Genomic DNA, 23,138 nt, shown 5'->3' with positions numbered 1-23,138 from the left:
TGATTCCGCCACCAACAATGTTTATACAGTATTTTATCCTTCCAATAGTATGAACAAGCACCAAATACGCAAGCTCTGATCCAAGCTTTTCCCGGCAAAATGTTACTATCAATTAACTCAAAACCATCAATTCATTGGCGATTCCCTCTCAGTTACAGAATCGCGTAAAACCAAATTTCATTTCACACAATCAATAATACAATTATTTTACATTCGACGTACAACAACACACATGTGACAGACACTTGACAGACTAGACAGACACCAGCTGGTCATACGTATACCTCCCTTCTAATCAATATCCCATCATGGGATTTAAACAAACTCCCTTGATGACGTCTTTAAACGTTACCGTAGCCTAATTGTCCCCCCACTGTGGGCTCTGAGTTCACATTTCTTCGGACCGCTGTTTTAGAGTGTAGGACTAAGGTGAATCCTTAGTTTTTATCTCAGGTGCCCCCCTGGTAATCCTTACATTTTTATCTCAGGTGCCCCCCTGGTAATCCTTACGTTTTTATCTCAGGTGCCCTTTGGTAACCCTTACGTTTTTATCTCAGGTGCCCCCCCAGTATCCACTCTGTATCTCTTATGCTTGAGTCAATACCCCCTATATAAATATATACAGTCTTCTCTACTTCTGACTATTTAATTTTTTCTCTGCCACCCACCGTTACCTTTCCCTTACTGGCTCTAATGCCTACACAACATTTGCCAAAGTAACGAGTTTGTTGTTTCACTCACCGATCACATCTTTCCCTCTCTGGGACTTCGGGATCACCGCCCCTTCCTCTTCCAGCCTTTTAAGGTTTTTTCATCCGATTGGCTGCCCGTGGGAATGAGAAGGGTTATGCTTGGAAAGGCAGGTTCCTTCAGACCCACTGCAGATTTTTTATGGACTTACTCTATCATTGTCCATGGGGAGCTTCTCAGTCTACTCAGCCGGAATGGCAAAAGGACTTGTGATATTGCCGAAAGCCCGGAGTTACTTTGTGCCGTCGATCTAAGGTGTCTTAGTATTATATAATCAATAATTAATGGCCGAAACCACCCTCACGCTACCAAGTGTTCAGGAGGAGAGTAATTCACTGACGGGCCCATAGGTCAGCGTTCACCCTCTAGAACTCGTAAGACAAGATAGCTGCACCATGTGAGGACAGGGGGTGCAGGATTAATTTACTCCAACACGACTCAATAAAGAGGACTCAGTAGGTTGGCAAAGGGAAGTCTGTTTAATGACAAATACATCAAACAGAGAAACAAATGGAAATCAGCAGCACTGCGATCACCTGTCTCGCTCTGACTTCCTCGAACTTCAGTCAAACAGTCATTGATATAGGCAAAACTCGTCATCACTGATGTCTAATTCTGTAAAAAAACATCATGCAATATAATTGGTTAGGAAAGGTAACTTAAGTATAGGTGCTATATCTGTATATGATAATAGGGCATGCGGATTGGATAACTCCTATCGGGTGGGCGTCTACGCCCATCCCTCTACATCACACGTGATGGACGTCACCACAACTACGACGTCCTATTGGTTACAGTATCTATAGGACCCTAAATTACATGGTCCATTGTGATTGGGCAAGTTACGCCCCTAGACATAAATCCCCATTTTAATTAGCGGCATGCAGAATGGACACCCATGTGCCTGGTGTCCCAAGTTTCACCCTGCCTCCCTTCCATCAATCAGGGCTTTAGGGCGACATGTCAATTAGTTGGCTAAGGATGGCCTCAGAAAAGTTACGGCATCCTCGGGTCCTGGATGACATCAGGCGGTGGTACTTCTCCGCGCCTGGCTGATCACGTGTTAGTTCACCATGAATATGCTTCAGTTTCCAGCTTTTAGTGCATTTAATTCTGTTTCAGCCTCGCCGCATGCATAGGCCCACCTTAACTTGACCTTCATGAGGCAGGCTGGTATGCTCTGAAGTTTGAGTCTTGTTAGCTGAAGCTCTCCTCCCTTTCTCTGGTTGACCTCAATTTCCTAGGCATGAGCCACTCTTTGTTGAGTTTCGACTCCGCTCTGTCCCCTGGCTTGAGCTTGGATATGAAACCCGACCAGTTAGGCCTTGGCCGCCTGGGTATATTTCTGCGTTTTACAAAATGGAGTCGCACTTGTAAAAAACAAAGAAACTCAGCCTCCCTGAAGATTTATGGAGTCATGAAAACGTGCATTTGGAGGAGAAGCTAATGACTGGTAACAGAGCGCCTGCCTTACCAATCTTTAAACATTGTTCCCGGAGTCCCGGGCTCAAAGGCAGCAGCAGCAGGGCCATCATGCCTTACATTGGAGAGCCACAACCATGACTTTCCCCTCCCCCTTCAAGGGGAAGATTTGTGCTATGGAGGGAGTTGTTTCCAGTCACCTGCCAGTGAAATCAAGTGCAAAAAATACAAGTACCAGAATCCTCAGAGTCAATTAACTTGCCACACCTGAAAAAGAAATGAAGACACGCCTGAAAAAACAAAGAAACTCAGCCTCCGTGAAGATTGATGGAGTCATGAAAATGTGCGTTTGGAGGAGAAGCTAATGACTGGTAACAGAGCGCCTGCCTTATCAATCTTTAAACATTGTTCCAGGAGTCCCGGGCTCAAAGGCAGCAGCAACAGGACCATCATGCCTTACATTGGAGAGCCACAACCATGACTTTCCCCCTCCCCCCATCAAGGGGAAGATTTGTGCTATGGAGGGAGTTGTTTCCAGTCACCTGCCAGAAAAATCAAGTGCGAAAAATACAAGTACCAGAATCCTCAAAGTCAATTAACTTGCCACGTCTGAAAAAGAAATGAAGACACGCCTGAAAAAACAAAGAAACTCAGCCTCCCTGAAGATTGATGGAGTCATGAAAAAGTGTGTTTGGAGGAGAAGCTAATGACTGGTAACAGAGCGCCTGCCTTACCAATCTTTAAACGCACTTGTATAATGTGCCTTATTGAGGTAGATATATGGTTGGCGCTTGCGGCTCTATCTTCTACTAAGCATTGCAAACAGTATCGATTTCTTAGTATCTTGCGTTTCAAGCCTATTTACACACGTTTAACAGGTCGGTTGCTTCCATCTTGTCTCGTAGCAACGTTTCCTCACATCTTAACATCGTCTCTTCTCTGTGTCCATTATATTTATTTTCGTAGTTACTCGCACTGGTGTGCTATCTTCGATAGCTGCTTTTGTTCATTCACAAGTCTGTTCAGGCCCTTGAGTCATTTCCACTGGCCTTCCATTAGGGCTCTTTGGGTCTCTTCATGGACCGTCTGTAGGTACTCTTCGTTTCGTATCAGCGGCTGGTACGGCTGTCTGATAGGGTACCGTGCTGCCCAGGGTTGTCTGGTTATGGGCGCTTCAACACGTATGGATCTTCTGATGTATACTGGGCAGAGTCCCAGTGCAGCTCTTTGTTGGTTCATTTGCTCCTCATGCGTCACATACCTTGGCGAGTACGCTCCTGGTACCTCGAAATGAGGGGAAGGGGTGCAGGCCATGTCTGGGACCTCCTCTACAGTGGCATATGTGCAACATATGTAAGATAGCTCAGCGGGTTGAGCGCTCGCTGCTGCAATCTGAGCGTCATCTGCAGGTCACAGGTTCGAATCCCGGCAAGGCCAACTCAGCCTTTTATCCTTCCGAGGTCGATAAATGAGTACCAATTTCAGTTGGGTGATATTGTATGTAAATATGTGCTCGGTAAAGCGCTTTGGATTAAGACGCTATATAAATAACACATCATTATCATTATCATTAATATGTAACCACAGAAGAAATCAGAACATTAAATCCATTTAAAAAATGAAAAGAAAAAACAGTCATTGAATAAAATACATTAAACAAAAAATAAATAAAAGATATACATACAGCTATCAAGGGGTTGGATAAGGGGAGGATTAGCAGGGGGAGAGAGAGAAGGAAATGTAAAGCACAAGGTCAGTCTCTATTATATACCACAGAAGCTATAATATGGATCCAATCCTTTCCTTTCTCAACAATAGGACGATGAGAGTCTTTTCCCCCACTGCAGCCACAGACCCCATACCTACTACCTGTGGAGTACCTCAGGGATCTTGTGTCCCTCTCACATTATACAACATCTTCACAAAGCCCCTTTTCGATGATCTGGACCTCCTTAGTATCACCTACACCAATTATGCAGATGATACCCAGATTCTCCTACCACTTACTGGGGATTATGACACGGATTTGGCCTTGGTGAACAGTGTGAATCTCATCATCCAGGCATGGATGGCCACCCATGGACTATGCCTGAATGATGATAAAACAAACATTATTATCCTGGGTACCCCCGCTACTCTAAAGAAACTGGGACATAAGTATTTTAGTTTTAAAATTGATAACAACATCATTGTTGCCGCCAACGAGGTGAAGACTCTGGGTGTTTATCCGTATTCTACCCTTACCTTCAACAAGCAGGTCAATGTGATGGCATCCACCACCGCATATACATGCTAACTAATCAGAGAAGGTAAACCCTTCCTATCCAATAATAGCTGTATTACCTTGGCCAGAGCATTCGTTCTCTCGAAGTTGGATTATTGTAATGCTCTCTACATCGGAGCCAAAAAGGCAACCATTAAGAGAATCCAGCTTCTCCAGAATAATGCTCTTAGAGCAGCACTTGGTATCTCTCGGAGAGAACATGGGCCTCATTACAAGTTTGGAGGCAGCCATGGTGCTATTAGTGGTGGCAATTGATAACCTCTTAAAGGGGTCTCCATTCTACCCTCTAGTCCGGCTCACTCTGCCGGGCACACCTTGGATGCTCTCACTCTTCTGACATCCCCCTCTCTAATCCTCTCACTACGCCTCTCTCCTAGACTGATAACTTTCTTCATTCTTCTCACTTGAAGCTTCCTGCCCCTTTGGAAAAAGCCCACCCACCACTGCCACCTTCAGTTGTGGTCATACCACCTATGAATCGAGTATCAGTGGCTGCCTTTGCCTCCACTTTCTCTCCACCACCTACTCCTGCAGCTGACTCCCATCCTGACACAGCCCTTTCCAACCCTCACCTTTCTATCTCTAACACTCTGGACATCCTTGCCCCTGTCATAAGGATCCACACTAAGCCTGACAAAAAGTGCAACTCTTGGTATGACTCCGATCTGGCCGCTCTGAAACGCAAGTGTAGAGCAGTTGAACGGAAATGGTACACCCTCTGACAAACTTCCCTACCACCTACTCTAAAGGCAATGCAGACTCTCCATCCTCTCTCAAAAGAGGGTCTTTATTCAAACTTGCATCTCTGCGGCCTCTAACAACATGGCCGAACTATTCAAAATCTGCAAAGAGCTGGCCAAGCCTATTTCAGTATCTTCCTCTTCTGCACCTACCCAAGCCCTCTGCTTGGCTGTAACCTCTCATTTGTGCACTAAAACACAGGACATCCTGTCCCCACTCACCTCTTCTCCCCTCCAGCCCTCTATCTCTCCCTGTCCTTCCTTGGCCTCCCCTCTCCTCTCCTTTTTACTCTCTCCCTGCTGTCACACCTGATGAGGTCTATGAAAGTCTCATCCAAACAGGTGACCCCATGCCCCTCCAGAACCATTAAGGACAACATTGGTTCTCTCGCTCCAGCCTTGGCCGATGTCTGCAAGCACTCTTTCACCACTGGAATTGTCCCTTCTCTGAAGCACTCCCTTGTGCCCCCCCTTCTAATAAAGCCTTCTGCCGACCCCTCCATTCTATCAAACTACCGCCCGATCTCTATCACTCATTTCCTGGGCAAACTCCCGGAGAAGTTGGCTATCTCCCAGCTAAACCTCCACATCGAAGCTGTTGGTTGTCTACGTGACCATCAGTCTGGCTTCAGATGGTCATGGAGAAAACTGCTCTCCTGAACACCCATGAAGATATGCTCTCTAACCTGGACTCTAACTCTCCATCTGTCCTCATTTCCTTGACCTTTCCTCTGCTTTTGACATGGTGAACCACAACATCCTGATCACTCGTTTCCACGATACCCTGGGCATCAGGGATCAGGCTCTGGTATGGCCTCTTTCCACTTGGACCGACATTCCCAGGTTCAACTTGGGTCCTTCCTCTCCAAAATCATACTTTCCACATGTGGTGTTCCCCAGGGCTCCATCCTCCCTCCCTGGTTTTTCAATGTCTATCTGGTCCTCTTGATCTCTATGTTTTCCTCAAACTTTCACTGTTATGCGGATGACACGCAGTTCTATTTCAGGATACCCTCGACCTCTTCATCCTTCTCGCTCATCCCTAACTGCCTACCCACTATTTAGGCATGGTGCACCTCTAATGATCTGTGCCTTAATGCTAGTAAGACAGATGTCCTTCTCATTGGGACCACTGCTCCTGCTTTTCCCCTCCTCTCTGGCCAGCCTCCCTGGGCCCTCTTCCCTCACCCTCTTGTGATGCAAAAAATGTTGGGGTCATCTTCGACTCCACTCTCTCTTTCTCTCCACACATCACAGACATTGCCAGAAAGTCCCATTTCCAGCTGCACCGCCTTAGAGCTATTCTTCCTTTTCTCACCTTCCCCCAGAGGCTCACTGTCTCCAGAGCCCGGGTTCTCTCTGGGTTGGATTACTGCAATAGCCTATTTCTCAATCTACCCAACTCTACCGTTCACCCTCTACAACTCATCCAGAACAGGACCGCAAAACTTATCCTTGGCCTCAAGCCCAGGGACTGCATCTCTCCGGCTCTGAAATCCCTCCACTGGTTCCCGGTGGCTGCAAGGATCAAGTTCAAGACCCTCTGCATCATCCACAAGGCCTTCTGGAGCCGGGGATCCTACTATCTCCACGGCTCTCTCCTAAGTGCCTTGCTTCTAGAGCCCTCTGCTTGTCTACTTCAAATACTCTGCAGGTGAGTCGCTTCTTCAAGCAGAGACTGGGTGATAGAACTCTCTCCTCTGCAGGTGCTTCCCTCTGGAAAGGCCTTCTGCCTCTCTCTGCCTTCAGCCATATCTCCTTAGGTTGTGAAAGCTCCTCAAGACCTTCCCTTTCTCCTCTCCCTTCTCTCTGCCTCTCCTGTGCCAACCTTCCCTTCTTCCTGCACCGTTATGCGGACTGGCTGCTTGGTGTTCCTGTGAGTCATACAGGACACCAGCCTCCCGCCCTACACTGTCCAGTCCCTCTGCACTTGCCTGCTGGCCTTCCTGCACTGCTGCCTGGCCTACCTTGCACTACTTGGGTGTGATTCCCTTGGGATGCCCAGCCCTCCTTGCACTTAACTCAGGGCCCTGCTGCTCTGGGTGCACTTCTCCCCGTCCCGTCCCCCGCATTTCTTGTCTGCGCACTTGCACAATCTAAAAGATAATTTGTCTTGTTCTCCCTTGTCCCCGCGTGCATGGTTGCACCTTGAAACACTTGTGTATAGGCACATTATAAATAACTTATCAATCAATCAATCAAAAAGGGAAACGTACATGGGAAACTGCTACACAGTTTCTGCATGTGCACATTTCAAGCACAGGACACTTTTGTGTCTTGACGGTGACTGGTTCAGATTTCAGCTGCTGGTATGCCTAGAGACAGTTCTCAGCAAAGGTAAACCTTAAATGAATGACATACTCAAAGAGCATGAAACCTGCTCCGGTGTAACCCCTGGTATCACCTTTATAGCAGGCGAGGATATACCAAAAGTGTTTAGTTTAGCAGCACAAACCTTTACTGCAGAAAATCCACAAGCAAAAATAAAAAAAAGTGCTCATGGAAATACACTTATGCAGATTGCATTCTGTCACATACAGAAAGAATAGGAGTAAAAGGGAGATTAGGGTTACCATGTTAAGCCTTCAAAATACAAATGTTCGACAGCTAGCTTTGGCCGCGCGGTCCTCTGCCATGCATTGCTCCTGAATTCACACCTCATCAGAGATGATATCACTGATGATTTAACCAGCATCTCAATGACATGCTTGTGGGGATGCGTTAGTCATTCCATGCAAATATATCTCATCCTTCAAATATAGACCTGCACTGCCATCTAAAGGTAACTTGTAGATTTGCGTGCCAGTGAAACAAAGAACAGTTCAGGCAATTGGCATTACTTGTTTTTTCTCTTCAGTTCTAATGCTATATTAAATAAATCTAAAACAATTGGGGGACGACCTTCGCATCCCATTCCCCCCAACTATCCCTTTCCTTCCCCCTTAGCCAAGTCCCATCTCATTGTCGACAGTGCAGTGTAAAAATGCCTCGAAAGGTTTATTGGCAATGTACATTTCATGTGTTTTTTTCTTTATAAATGTATCAATATCTTAACCCAAATCTCACCCAACTCTTATTACGTACCCATTAACAGGCATTAATCACCTACACCATGACACATTTTATTTTCTGTAGGCATCGTTCTACACAATGTAATTTGCTAGCTACCATGCGGTCAACTTTACTCAACGGCACCTTTTTGAATTAATCAAAAGCTGAAATGCGATAATCTGAGTGTAGAGTAAGATTAATTTCCACGGGTTTTAACTGGTTATCAATTTGTTTTATTTCGAGCCTGTATGGTTACACATTAAGGTAAGTGTGGTCTGGGTGGGGAGTACAGCAATTACTGTATTTCATTAAAGCCCCACCGCTCTTATTACCTTACATAAAATAGCACACCAATGTTAGCCAGCTAGTACGTTTTCCAATCACTGCTGTGCCTCAATTGTATGTGACTCTCAAATGTAGGTGCTTTTCCCACTTGCAAGGTTTCCCAAATCTAGGTGTTTTCTACTTGCTACGGCATCTCAAACGTAGTTGTTTCTCCCACTTGCCTGGTATCTCAGATCTGACCTGGTATCTCAGATCTAGGTGTTTTCTACTTGCTACGGGGTCCCAAATTTAGCAGGGACATCATTTGGGGGTCACCAGGGGTCGCACCTGTGACCCCTGAGGTTTCCCTTGTGACCCCTGTGTTCTGCCTTGCTACCCCTTAAAAAAAAGATTGTTGTTTTCTTTTTTTAAATTGGAGCTCCTGGGCTGTGTCCAGCGCCATGTGGCTCTTTGCTTCTGGAGTGGCTGGCTTTCTTGTTCAGGATTCTTTAAAGGAAACAGGGGGTTCCATAAGTGTAACACTTTGAGCAGAGACCCTAAGGGCCTGATTCACAGAAGCCTTTTATAATGGTGCAAACCCATTGGAAAACACTCTGTGATTCAGACCCTAAATAAGATAAAATAGGAATAACAAATAATTTGTCTTTCTGGAATTCTGTACAATAATTGCTAGACTCATTAAAGGTTTCTTTCAGGCACACTTCAGGGGGTGAGTCACTGACGTAGGCTGTTCTTAAAAACCTCATATTCACAATGCAGACAAAACATCCGAAAATAATTTAAAGTAGACAAAGCATCAATTTTGGAATATGTGTTTTGCTTATTGCAGATTGCAGTTATAGCATGTTTTTTTCTGAAGTTGACTCTGTTACTATAATCACAAGACATCCATCTCAGTGTCCTCTGTCGCTAAACAAAATCCATGTGCCTAATAGCTGTGTGCAGTGGCAAAATGTCTGACCATAGCACATAAAGTGGCCCTTGATGTCATTGTGCCGTAATTAATGCTTTGTTGTAATGTGTCTATCTTTCCTATCTCCATGCCATGCTGTACAGGATGTTTGTTTGCACGTGTGAGGTAACAAGTGCCCAGAGTAGGGAATGCTGTGTGAGAGCACTGTTTTGCCTGCGCTACTCTAAATTCTTTAATGCACAGTTATGAACCCTCCCAGTGGTATGTATTTTCACAACCTCTGAAGTCTGAAAAGTAGATCCATGTAGGCTTGACATCAGGGATGTCATTTTGGGGTAACCAGGGGGCGCACCTTGCTACCCATGTGCTCTCCCTTGCTACTCCTTGTGATCAATGACCCTAAAGGCCTGATTCACAATAGCCTTTTATAATGGTGCAATCCCATTGGAAAACACTCTGTGAATCAGGCCCTAAATAAGAAAAAATAGGAATCACACATAATGTGTCTTTCTGAAATTCTATACAATAACTGCGAGACACATTAAAAGTTTTTTTCAGGCCCACTTCCGGGGGTTAGTCAATGATTTAGTCTGTTCTTAAACACCTCAAGTTCACAATGCAGACAAAAACTTCCATAAAGCATTCAGAGTAGAATAAGCATTCATTTCGGACTATGTATTTTGCTTTTCGCAAGTTGCAGTTATAGCATGTTTTTTTTTCTACCTTTGCCTCTGTTACGATCATCGCAAGACATTTCATCTCGGTGTCCTCGGTCACTTGACAAAATCCTTGTCCCTAAAAGCTTGTGCACAGAGTAGAAATGTTTGACCATAGGACATAAAGTGGCCCTTGATTTCAGTATGCCACAATTCATGATTTGTTGCAGTGTGTCCATCTTTCCTATCTCCCTGGCATGCTGTTCAGGATGTTTGTTTACATGTTTGGGGTAACGAGTACCCAGAGTATGCGATGTGAGTGTGCTGCTTTCCCTGTGCTACTCTAAATTCTTTGTAAGACATTTATGAACCATCCCAATGATATGTATTTTTCCAACCTCTGAAGCCTCAAAAGTAGATCCACACAGGATTGACATGTGGCCAACTTTGCACCAGACCTGCAGATGAACTGGCCTGCTGTTAAATCTCAGTTACCAGTTTATTGGTATCCACTAAAGAGTGCAGTTTTCTTTCTGACTTTGAGAACATTCGAACATGTTATTGCTCATTTTGATATAGCTGTTAAGATAGCTTAATAGGTTGAGCTCTCGCTGCTGCAATGTGTTTCATATGCAGGTTGCAGGGCCGAATCCCGGCCAGGCCAACTCGGCCTTTCATCCTTCTCAGGTTGATAAATGAGTACCAACACAGGTTGGGTGATAGTGTATGTATATTTTTTCTACATAAAGCGCTTAAGTGTAAGTGCTATATAATAGCACATAATTATCATTTGGACCTGGATGTCTGCTTGCATTCACAGTAATTTGGTAAAATTGGCCTATTTACACTGATATTAATGATACATATGGTGATCCATTCTTGTATGAAATGTATATCACATTACAGTGATATTGTAACCATATTTTTCGTAGTGTACTTAGGAACATGCTATGTGATGCAACTTCCTTTATGTCAAGGGGTGAAAGGTTGTGTTCCATCGCTTCCTGTGATGTCACCTTTTATAGCCAATTGATGTTTAGGCCAATCCACATTAACCTTTGACTAAACCTTATGTCTAGTCCACTAGCGAAGGCCACCGCTCACTTATAGTAACAACCATGCTCTATGTGAAGGTAACACCTTATTGTCAGGTTCCACACTCTCACACTTTACGTTTTACTAATACACTATGCACCCACAGCCACACTTTACATAATGTCGACACCAACAAGGATAGTAGATATATTGGACAACCATACCTTGTCTCCAAAACTACCCATCTATGAGTCCAACGCACCCTTTCTAATGACCCCTTGCAGGATTGTGCTTAGAAATTCTAGACTCCGAGAACGCTTACCTAGAATATTTGAACCGCTCATCAGATATGAAGTTATCTCTAACTGCCAGAGTAAAGTACCCTACAAAAACTCATTAAAGCCTAGTCACACTACTAACAGCAGGAACAACAATCCCCATACAAAAAGAACTAGGACTCACACCTGCTTAGACATGCCAGACAGCACTACCACATTGCCCGCAGACAAATCTACGCCTAACCTTAAAGGAGCCTTAATAAATGCAAGATCCTTAGTCGTTCATGCAACAGAAATAGCCAAAGCTATCCTAACAGAAGACTACGACTTTATTGCAATCAGAGAATCCTGGCTTCACGATGCAGCAGGCCCTGCACTGTCCTTAGCCATTCCAAAAAACTACATCATTCTCAGAGCTGATAGAGGCGAAACCTGAGGTGGAGGACTAGCTATCATTGCCAAAACTAATCGCTCTATGAGAATATCACCTTCGCCGAATAACAACTCTTGTGAAGTTATGTCAATCAAACTACCCGCAGCCAACTCGCAAACGCTGAACATTCACCTTATATACAGACCCCATGGCCCTATTAATACTTTCATTGAAGACCTTTCTACAATGTTATCGCAAAACCTAAAGGATACCTCCCAAGCATTACTTTTAGGAGACCTTAACATAGGCTTTAATGATACCAATGACCAACATGCCACGGCAGCGCCCAACCTCCTGTCAGAACTTAGCTTCACCCAGAGAGTGAACAAACCAACTCACAATAAAGAGAGAAGTCTCGACTGGGTTGCAGATCACAATTGTAATGTCTCCATAACCTCCATCTCACCCCAAATTTGGACGGACCATTACCTCATATCCTTTACAATAGAAACCAAAAGACCTACCCTACAAGCTCCTCTTGCCCTTCCTACTTTTACATGAAACAAGAAAAATATTACAGTGGAAAAACTACTCCCCTATATCCTGCCCACCCTTAATTCTCTACCTGACAATATGGACCCTAGCCTTCTAGCTGAAGAGTACAACAAAGTTATGAGCACAACTCTTGACAACATGAGGGGCGTGGCTAAGGAGCCATGTAAGAGGACATGTTGTCTATGGAGCTCCCGCAGATCCGGACATTATCCTGATTAAACATGCGTATGAATGGACACATGTGTACTGAGAATAGAGGAAAGCGCATGCGGTGCTATCGTGCACAAGAATATATATTGTGGCTTTGCGGAACAGCGTGGCTGACATAGGGAACGCCGTCAAAGACTGCCGGGATTCGAGGGCTGATGAGAGAAAATGGTGGCCACCATAGAACAAAGGTGTAAATGACCGTCGCTGACAGACTGCAAGCCCAAACACTGAAACATCCGAAAATCTCACGACTGGAGTGCCCAGCATGAAACGAGGTGCCGACCGGGAGTGCCGCAGGCAGTGAAGGACAGTAAGCACCCACATCGTGGATTGGCAATATGCAGACCTCATAGGGGACTGGAGGCTAGTGCGGCAGTGTGTGGACTTGAGGAGCCTCCAGAATGAACTGATAAGGAAACACAACGGACGCGCAGTGTTAACCGGGCCTGAACGAAGATACTGTGTTGCACCAACGTGATGTGTAAGGGAGAGCGAGAGGATTAGAAGAAGCTCTGGGACCCTGAGGTTAATGGAGTAACAGCTACAAAAGAGATACATTTGTATCTGGCGACATTTCTCCTGGACGAGCTGCTGTGCTCAGATGGTCTCAGTGAAAAACAGGGAATGCACATGCTCTCACCATGACATGAACGAGATACACGCACAGATCGAGGTAGCAGCCTGTGATGCGCTCAGCAGTGCTCCCATATGACACAGCGGGTGCCCTAAAAGACCGAAGATACAAGTGGTTAAGGTAGGGCGGATTGCACTGCCCGTTGAGACTAATTAGTCTGCATAGTGCCCAACTCAAAATTGATAGGAGCAGCAACAGCATACAAAGAATTATACAGAGGCACAGAAGAGCCCAGTTTATAGGGGCGGCTCATACTAGCAGCCCCTAAACAAACAGTCATCAGCAGATTGTACATTGTTGGGCCCCCCGCAGCATGAGGGGGCTCTCAATATTTGCTGAGGCCAGTAATACTGACTGGGTGCAAGAGAACACTGGAGCCTCCCTGCCATTGAACACTGCCACACACTTTGGTGCCCCTTGCCACAGCCTATTACCCCGCATGCCAGCATCACGGGAGGAGCCCACTCTCAGAAACAGCGCTGCATTATAGGGGGAGGCAATTCTGGATTACACAGGACACAGAGGCGGTGACCGCACGGACGGTGCTGGGGCCTGCTAGCAGAAGCACAGTGGGCTAGCTGAAGATCGCGAGCATGGCCAAAAGCAAAGTATGGGCACACGAGTTTGTGCTTCTCCATCGCGCCTGCAGCGTGAGTTTACTTAAAGGAACTGGTGCCCACAAACTCCTTTTTAACACGGTGCCCGCAGTGCCTGCTCAAGTCAATGGAATTGGATGCCTGAACAAAACTTGCCCACATTGAGCCTGCAGTGCATGGGAACTGAGAGAGACCTGTGGTCCACAACTTCCTTTCCACATTGCACCTGCAAGGCCGGCCCATTCAAATGAACCTGTAGCCCATAAATCACTTTTTACACAACTCAGTCTGCCGAGCAGACAAGTTGCCTGACAAGAAGGCCCCGACCAGAGAGGGGGAAGAACCACAGGAGAAACACCACTACATAACTCAGAGAAGGCAAGCGAAAGAGCAGGGGCATGGCGGCCAAAAATAACAAAGCCAAAGGGAAGCAACCAACAATAGACATTTTTAACAAACAGGCACAATCACCGGAAGCATCAGCACCAGCTAAGGGAGCTACTCACAATAGAATCACCCCGCCACGAGACGACCATCACATCTTAGAAGCCATAGCAGAGTTGAAAGCTGCATGGGGAAGCAAAATCGACACGACCATGGTGGAGTTGAAAGCTGCACTCAAAACCAAAATTGACACGGTTAGTGTGGATGTGAACTTGTTGAGACAAGAAGTAAGGGCGCTAGCTGAACGCACAAGCGGCCTAGAAAAGAAAGTACAGACCAACGCGGAGACCAGCACAGCCAATGCCAAGGAGGTGCACATATTGCAGCAACAGGTGCGAAACCTGGAAAATCGAGCTGAGGAAGCAGAAGGGCGAGCACGCCGAAACAACATTCGAGTGGTAGGCCTGCCGGAAGGGGAAGAAGGTACGGACCCCACAAACTATGTGGAGATCATGCTGATATAAGAGATTGGAGTAGGGGAGCTCACACAAGGATTCACGGTAGAAAGAGCGCACAGGGCTTTGATAAGGAGGCCCCAACCAGGAGCTCCTCCCCGAGCAATTATAGCAAAGATCCTGAATTACAAAGACAGAGAGAAGATCCTTGAATATTTCCGCAAAGGCGGAACAATATGCAGGGCATCAGCGACCGTCACGGTGTATCCGGATTATACCATACAGGTACAAAGACAACGGCTACATTATGTGGCAGTCAAGGAGCGGCTGCAGGAATCTGGATTTAAATACATGCTGCTGTACCCGGCGAAACTAAAAGTCTTGCACAAAGGAAAAGCGCTCTTCTTCGAGTCGCCCGAAGAGGCAGTGAACTGGCTAGACACACAAGGCAGCCCAGCGGAAGCAAGAGAGCGAGACCAGAACAGACAAGATAAGTGAAGCGACCACATAGGGGAAGCATAAAGTGTCTGAGGTGAAACTAGTAGACAAAATGAGAACACAGGCATATAGAAGGTGGATGCTATTGACAGTGGGTGAAAAGAGAGCAGTCTAAATATTAGAATTGAGATAGTAATTGGTAAGCGAGTGTCACAAAGAGGTGAATAGCACATTGCCATTAATGCAGGAGCAACGGAGCCAGTGCGTTTTTAACCCCTAGTAGTTAGTAGAGTCGGGACATCATTAGGGTGGACCCCCTGCTGTGTTCTATTGGTAGGACTAGATGCGGGATAGCCCGAGATGCAGAGATGGAGCTGGGCACAAGTTGGGGAAGGGAGGGAGGGGGCAGGAGGGGGGAGTTGGGGTAGTTGGAAGGGTGTTAACCGCGGGAGGGAGGGGAGTTCGGGGTTTGGTAGAGTTATTAGTAAAGAGAACAAGCTTACATACCTGGGCGTCTGAGCCTGAAGCAACTGTCCGAGAAAGGAAACAGAGAAGATAAAAATGGGAGACCTTAGGATAATCACCTGGAATGTGAGGGGGCTTAACAGATATCTGAAAAGGAACAAAATTATGCTGTATTTAAGGAGGCAGAAAATAGACATAGCCCTAATACAGGAAACGCACCTCACAAAAGAGAAACTAGAGGTGATAAAAAGAAAATGGAAAGGGACCACCATAGGCGCAACTTACTCAACCTATGCTAGAGGGGTGATTACTTGGGTGGCATCACATGTCCCCTTTCAACTGCTACAAACCACAGTGGATGGAGAATGGAGAATGGTGGCAATAAAGGGAAAAGTAGAAAACAGAGAAATATGCATTATAAATACATATGCCCCGAACAAAGACACTGTAGCTTATTTCAAGACCCTATATGGGAAGATGAGCCCATACCTGGGAGGAGCGGTGACATGGGGGGGCGATTTCAACTGTACATTAGACCCGAGCATAGATGCGCTAGCTAACAAAGTGTCCAACCTTCAAAACAAAATAGCACTAAAAAATGCCTCACTAACTGTCACCACACCACCACCCAAAAAATCAACTCCACCTAAAACTAAACATGCCACCCAATTTCATTTCTCCAAAGTCTTCATTATAGAGGTTGAGAAAGTTATACTGGGTCGCCTTTATGCCCGAGGGTCCAAACTGCACTCAACAAATGTTGTAATGTAAGGTAAAGTAAAGTGTACGTGCTGAAAGATTTTTTCTACAAGATTCTGACTGATTAAAATTAAGGTATGTTTTCCTGAGTTCAAATGGCTCCAAGCAGTGGAGTACCAAGCGGGAGAGGCGGGGGTGGCAAGCTGTCCGCCATGCTTTTAAGAGCCAGACCGGGACATTTTTCATTGGGACAACTCTCCCATTTGGCACATCAATTAGAGCGTCCAACGGCAAAGGTGTCCCGCTGGCAGGACAATGTGTGCTGAGCAATTCCTGCTCAGCACGCTCATTTTCCTGGCAGCAGGACACCTTACCCGTTACGAATGGTAGAGGTGTCTCGCTGCCAGGACAAGTCCCAAGAAGCTCTGGGCAGCAGAGGGTCCTCACATTGCTCTGTATCAACAGAGCATTACAATGTGAGCGATTAGGCACTGATGGGAGGGAAGGGGGGCACTATTTGCAGGGACTTTTTTCCCTTTAAAAATGGGAATGAGAGGGAGTGATCAGAAGTGAGAAGGGTGCATAATGTTTCATGCTTTATGAAATAATGACTATGGCTTTAAAGCCCAAGGGGGATATGTTAGGCTCACGTTAATCTACATGATGCTATTGTGACTTTGCATGCAGAATGGGGAGAAAAAAACTAAAGCCATACTCCCATTGCTCAACATATTTCTATGACAATGTATATAGTGTATGGTTAGTTTACTATAAAAGGCTAGTTTATTATGTAATGTGGTTTGCTTCCAAGGCTTTGCTATGAATAATTATTTAAGCACATGAAATGTAAAGCAAAACCTTAATAAATATCTATATCAACTAAACCTGGAAAGATGTGCGCGGTCGCTTAAAATTGTCCACTTCCCAGTTTCACCATTTAACCAAGTGGGTGATCCTGAGCAAATCATTTAATCACATTGTTCCTTATCTGCAGCTCTGCAAGGGACTCCGATTCACTTCAAAGCTTATGTTAATGTATCATGGTGTTATAATGGAAAAGCCCAATGACTATAGAGTTGCTCCACATATAACAAAAGTGCAATTTATGTATTTTGCACCACAAAGTTATTTGTCACTTGGCTTATTTATTGCAACTTATTCTAAAGTCACTTCCAGGTTCCCTCCAAGTATCAAGGACTGATGATGCACCTTTCAATGTCCTTTTTTGTGAAGTCAATTCTGTTGGTGCAATTCATATAATAATTAGGAAGTTTGCATGTGTTTTGCCTCAGAGGGCTTGGACAGAGCTCTGAGAGATGAGTTTCCTGCATCTAGAATGGTCCTGCAGTTGTATTTTTGTTGTGTGTTTAAAATGCCATCTTCCACCAATGTTACCAAAAAAGTAGACTGGGGCAGGGGTGGGCGGTTTGGGGGCGCCAATGAGACCATGTTGAATTACACACACTGCATTTTGTTGCTCATCCCCCACCCCCCCTGCTCTTACAATGCTGGATACTCCCCTGCTTAGTTTGGTAAGTGAAGCAGTTTTTGGAGGCCCGTAACGTGAACCGTGACACCCATTTACTAATTAATTTGCACCAAACTGTCCTGAAAAAGTATCAGCAAAACTCGAAACACTTTTTGCCAGTTTGGTGAAGGTTGTTTTTGGTGGCAGGGCAACAGTTATACAGGGCTCCTTAAAGTATGCTTTTAACAGAAAATCCCATACGGTTCCTTCTGCGCACCTAGAGCAAAAACTGCTTAACAAAAGTTCACCATGTTTGGAAGGCGTATAGCACTCAGCTTCATTTCACAGAATTTGCAGAGTACAACAGTTTTGGGTCACAGGTTTTCTCAGCTTGACTCTTTCCACTCTACTTGAGGAGGGCGCACCGTCTGCCAACGTAATTTTAAAATTAGGATGGTGGTGCTTTAGTAGCATCTGAAAAGTGGCAATACAAATTTTAGTGGTGTTGCAGAGCTGTGGCTTGCCACAGAGAATGCACCATTTCTTATTGTTAGAGTGTCTTCATACCTGGGGCATTAACGTGTACTGTGAGTTGTGCTCACATTGTCCAAATGTGACACGCGCCCTCACTAGGGTCAGCCCGGAGCCCAGCCCCCCAACAGACATACACAAACACAATAAAACATTATTTTAAAAAATGTACCTCTGCTCTGCTTTCAAATACTACCCGGGCCACGTCTCATGATACAACGACCTAACCTCTTCGCACTCAGGCACCTCTAGACAGAAAACAGCAAGCTGAATGAGCTTCCTAATTCCTGTCTGAGTGTCGCACGAACACACAGCCGGAAAGCAATTCTCTGCGCCGCGGCCCGTGCAAGTGCTGCTGCTAGCACGGCAGCACAGGCGCCATGCCCAGCAACACCCAGCTCAGCAAGCACCCTGGCTGCTGAGTTTGAGTCAGGCCAGCCAGGGTGAGGGACTGAGCCATGCAGAGCATACCGGCCCTGATGTGTTGTGCGCGGCTGCCTGGCATCTCTGCATTATGTAATGAGACAGCACAAGCCTTGCTGGGCACCCCAGCCCGGCTCGCACTGTCCAATTACATAATTTTATGATTGCAGCCCCCCTGCCCTCCCTCCAAAAGTTGGGGGGGACAAAAGGGCATGCCACAGAAGTTGGGGGGACAAAACCACCTGCCCCCCCCTATAATTACGGCCATGGAGTGAAGGCTCACAGAAGGGTGGCTGGTGTTACTTATTGGGGAATAGTTTTATGGTTCATCCCACAGTTCCTGTTGGCTCTACTGTCTTCATTGGGTTCACTTTTCCTCGTCACCGAGGACGTTTTTAATTTGTATTTTAATGTACACCATGCACATTGTCATGAACCATCAGACGTGTCCCTTCTGGACTTCCTGGTCCCTGACACATAGGGGCTTGTACTCAGCGGTACTCCCAACATGGCCGCCAAACACGGAACGCTGTCTACCAGTTTCTGCATCGGATGCATCACGTTCTATAAAGCAGACATGCCCCCACGGCTCTGCGCGTCTCAACGCTACCGCTTACTGTGGCTAGACATGTGCTGCCGTAGTTCGCTCTTGTTATCCTCTTGATTCCTGGTTCCTGGTCCCCTATTATTGCCTACTCTTCCATTCCTTTCCCCTATTGTCCTCTCTTGCTTCCCGGATCTCTGTGTACTCGCTTTCCGAGTACACGCCTTGCAGTTTCCAGGACTTCCCGGACTTCCGAACGATCCAGGACTCGGAACGCTGAACACACGCTGGAACCCGAGGACATCCGCACAGGGTTATACAAGACCCGCACCTTGCGCAAGAAGACTCCATCGAAGAACTCCAATAAAGAACACCGACAGGTGAGAAGGGGGGAAACCAGTGACAGATTGAGATGCCAACAAACTAACACAGACATGGAGGGGGGAGTCCAAGACCTTATGCGCAGCATGCAGGAGTTGACAACAGAAGTTCAGAACCTCAAAGCCGAGAGCGCCGCATTAAAACAATTAGTCCTGTCATGTGATTCTGCGACCAAGGAAAGTGTATTGCGGGGCAGAGTAGTGGATAAATATGATGGTTCATCACACAATCTTCGCGGATTCCTTGATTCATGCTTAGTCTGCTTTACCTTTAAGCCCTATTACTTCTCTACCCCCAGGGCAAAGTTGGGCTTTATGATTTTGCATCTTTCCGGAAATGCATTAACTTGGGCTACGCCCTTGGTTAATTCGGGAGATGCCTTCCTGGATGACTATGATGGGTTCGTAAAAGCTCTAAAGACCATGTTTGACCACCCAGAACAGGTCTACAGTGCCAAGGAACGACTACTGGATTTCCAACAAGGTTCCCAGGATATGCTGACCTATGTGACACGCTTTAAGCAACTGGCCAAGGAAGCTTATTGGTCCTCGGAAGCCTGCTTTACCCTTTTTCGAAGAGGACTGAATGAGGAAATAAAAGATGAGCTGGCCAGGGTAGCTCGCCCAGGTTCCTTCCAGGCTCTTATGGATCTCTCTTTACAAATTGACTTCCATATCCAGGAAAGGAAGGCAGAAAAGAAAAAGACTAAAGTGCCTTACCAAAAAACCTCCACAGAACCTTCCTCTAAACCTGAGCCGATTCCTGCCCCCACTACAGACCCAGAACCCATGCAACTAGGGGCATTCCGTGGACCCATATCCCCGCAAGAAAGAATGCGACCGATTCACACTGGGCTATGTATGTATTGTGCCTCAGATAAACCTCTCGTAAGAGAATGTCCCTTAGCTCCTCCACGGCGTTCGGGAAATGCCAGCTCCCAATCCTAGATGGAGCACAGCTTCGGGAGAGAGATGTTTGCTCCACATCTATTCCATCCTGGAACTCTCCTGGACAAAGCAAACGTGTGATCTTGCAGGCCTTTCTATCACCATCCAAGAAAGAAACTTACCCCATTTTGACATTGGTGGCTTCTGGGGCCATGGGGATATTTATAGATCAAGATTGGGTCACTACCCACCACATTCCATATGAAACTCGAGACATCATGCAACCTGTAGAGGCAATCGATGGAAGACCCCTCTCTTCAGGACCCATAACCCTGCAAACCAAAGAGATCCAGCTTTCCATAAACCATCATCGGGAGGTGATCAAATTTGGACGTCATTGAGTCTGCCCATTATCCAATGGTATTGGGTATGCCCTGGTTACAGAAGCACAACCCATACATCAACAGGGCAGCAGGATCCTTGTTTCTTGGTTCCGAGCACTGTATGTCTCACTGTCTATCCCTGGATTATTCTTCGACAACCTCTGAAGGCACACTGACAGACCTGCAGGGCCCATTCACGGTCTCAAATATTATCCAGGTTCCCAGGGCCTATCAGGATTGCACTGATGTTTTTTCAACTGCCATAGTTCAAGCCCTACCTCCTCACAGACTAGAAGATTACGCTATTGATACTGAACCCTCAGCAGTGATTCCCTTTGGAAGGATGTTCATTCTATCGGAACCTGAAAAAAGGGCCCTCTGTGAATACTGGATACCAACCTTGAAAACGGCACCATACGACCATCCAAATCTCCGGCGGGAGCTTCATTGTTCTTTGTTCCTAAGAAAGATACTAAGGAGCTTAGGCCTTGTCTTGACTATCGTGGTCCAAATCAATGCACCCTCAAGGACCGCTACCCATTGCCCTTAATCTCGGATATCCTGGAAGCAGTGAGAGGAGCTGTAATCTTCACGAAGTTGGATCTCAGAGGTGCCTACCATCTGATCCGTATAAAAGAGGGTGACGAATGGAAAACAGCCTTTAGAACACCCTTTGGTCACTTTGAATACTTGGTCATGCCTTTCGGACTCGCCAATGCCCCAGCGGTCTTCCAACCTTTCATGGACCTGGTGTTCTCCGATATGCTGTTCCTCTTCATTATAGTTTACCTGGACGATATTCTGATATATTCTAAGGACCATCTTAAGCATGAAGAGCATGTTAAGGCAGTCTCACAGCGGCTGCGTGAACATAAGCTCCTGGCTAAACCCGAGAAATGCCTTTTCCATGTCTCTACTGTTCACTGTCTAGGATTTGTTCTTAGTCCAGAAGGAATTGGAATGGATCAGTCAAAAGTACAAGCCATACTATCCTGGCCTGTTCCAACATCTGTGAAGCAGATCCAATCCTTCCTGGGGCTTGCCAATTTTTACCTGAAATTCATACCTTCTTTTTCTGAGATAGTTCAACCGATCACTACATTGCTGAAAAAAGATACCCCCTTTCTCTGGACAGCGGCTCAAGATAAGGCATTCCAACGACTGAAGGTGGAGTTTACACAAGCCCCCATCCTGGCCCAACCTGACATCGATCGAACTTTTCTAGTGGAGACGGATGCCTCCAACTATGCCATCGGAGCAGTTCTAAAGCAGGAATTCGAAGACAGCTTAGAAGACCCCATCGCTTATCTCTCGCGAACCCTAACTCCCAGCGAAACTCATTATTCAGTCTTGGAAAAGGAACTGTTAGCCATCCGTCAAGCCTTTACAGAGTGGCACCATCTACTCCTGGGAGCAAAACATCCTGTTCTGGTCCGTACGGACCATCGGAATCTTCAAGTTTTACAATCTCTGGAATGTAGGAATAGTCGTCAAGCCCGTTGGGCCTTCTTCTTCGCCCAGTACCAGTTACAAATCCATCATGTGCCTGGAGCACACAACATAATAGCTGACGCCTTATCCCGACATCCCGACTACGAAACCCTTGAAGATCGGTCCTTCCCAAAGATGTTTCCCCACACGGTTTTTGTAGCCCAAGCAATCAGCCTCCTCGAAGACGTTTGGATTCCAACCCAGTCCTCTGAGATCTGGAAGGAATTTACCGGGAAGAATCGATGGAACCTTTGAACAAGGGACGGGTATTTATTCAAGGATAAGTGTCTGGTTATCCCCACACAGAGACTGCGGCAAAAGATTATAAACCTCTGTCACGATACCCTTCATTCAGGTCATCGTGGCATCACCAACACTCTTTGTTTAATACAAAGGCAATTCTGGTGGCCAAAAATGAAAATTGACATCCGATTGTACATCCAAGCCTGTGCAGTCTGCAATCAAAACAAGCATGATAACAAGAGACCAGCGGGTCTCCTACTACAACCAACGCTACCAACAAGGTTCTGGGAATACATCGCCACAGACTTTATAGTGGAATTGCCACACTCCAGGGGGTACACAACTATCATGGTCACCATTGATTTATTCACTCACATGGCTCATTTTACACCATTGCATAAACTACCATCTTCCTCAGAACTCGCCGGAATCTTCCTGGAACACATATTCCGACTTCATGGACTTCCTTCCAAGATCATATCAGACAGAGGACCTCAATACATATCTCAATTTTGAAAACACTTATGCCGTATACTCGGAATCCAACGTGCCCTCTCCTCAGGT

The sequence above is a fragment of the Ambystoma mexicanum genome, chromosome 1p (assembly GCF_040938575.1).
Source record: "Ambystoma mexicanum isolate Mex_15411 chromosome 1p, UKY_AmexF1_1, whole genome shotgun sequence".
NCBI classification, from domain to species: domain Eukaryota; kingdom Metazoa; phylum Chordata; class Amphibia; order Caudata; family Ambystomatidae; genus Ambystoma; species Ambystoma mexicanum.
The sequence above is the reverse complement of the archived record's forward strand: the minus strand, read 5'-3'. Positions refer to the sequence as shown.